Raw genomic sequence first — 893 nt, forward strand, 5'->3', positions numbered from 1 at the left:
AGCCTTCATTTCAAGTTTCAACAATCGATTGAACCAACTTGTTTTAGTAGATATTTTAAAAATATTAAGAGGTGAATAAATTGATATCAAAATTACAAACTGGTAAAATATAAAAGTTTGTTTAATAGAAGTGTGAATATAAGTTTTATTTAAAATTATATATATAAAATAGAATTTATATAATAAATTTGAAAAGAGTTTAGTCCATAGGGTTGCAGGTTTGCTTAAATCGAGAGGCCAAACTTAACGAAATTAAGCTTAACAAATGTAAAGGTAATGCATTTACCGGGAATCGAACCCGGGTTTATTGCTTCGAAGGCAATTATCTTAACCATTAGACTACAAACACAATTTGATTATTTGGTACTTTCTTTAAATAATGGTATGGCATCTACATTTGATAGGAATATTTTTATAATAAAGTTTTGATGAGCCAAATGTATCTTAGATCCCCTTAGATTTTAGGTGTGTAGTACAAGCATCATAATTCAATATATCAAGTCAGTATACAAAGGAAAGTCTACTACATGAAGAACAAAATTAATTGGGAGAATTAATTTTGGTCCTACAAGTATTCATTCGGAACTAAAGTACTAAATAATGGTGTAGCAAAGAAAGATGGGATGAGCTTAATAGTGAAATGGTAGAAATCCTTACACACAACGATCACACCCGAGATCGATCCCCCCCAAAGACTTATTTTTTATAAGCCGGATTTCAAAGAAGGAGCACAAACAAGCACAATGTGCCAAAGTCAAAGAAACAAGATGCGAAAAGAGCACATTGTGACCAAATCAGAAAAGTACAATTTCAAGTCAAAGAAGCAAGAAGTGTCAAGTCAAACAAGCACAATGTGACAAAGAAGCAAGAAGATCAGAAATTGTATAAATTCG

The 893-nt window shown here is 31.1% G+C and overlaps 1 non-coding gene across 1 annotated transcript; it reads right to left on the minus strand.

The window, feature by feature from the left end:
* Positions 1–277: 277 nt before the first annotated feature.
* TRNAR-UCG lies at positions 278–349 on the minus strand. Its single transcript has one exon. It is a non-coding gene; the product is annotated as a tRNA-Arg (tRNA).
* Between the last annotated feature and the right edge of the window lie 544 nt (positions 350–893).

Source organism: Ipomoea nil, unplaced genomic scaffold (assembly GCF_001879475.1).
Source record: "Ipomoea nil cultivar Tokyo-kokei standard unplaced genomic scaffold, Asagao_1.1 scaffold1734, whole genome shotgun sequence".
Classification (NCBI taxonomy): domain Eukaryota; kingdom Viridiplantae; phylum Streptophyta; class Magnoliopsida; order Solanales; family Convolvulaceae; genus Ipomoea; species Ipomoea nil.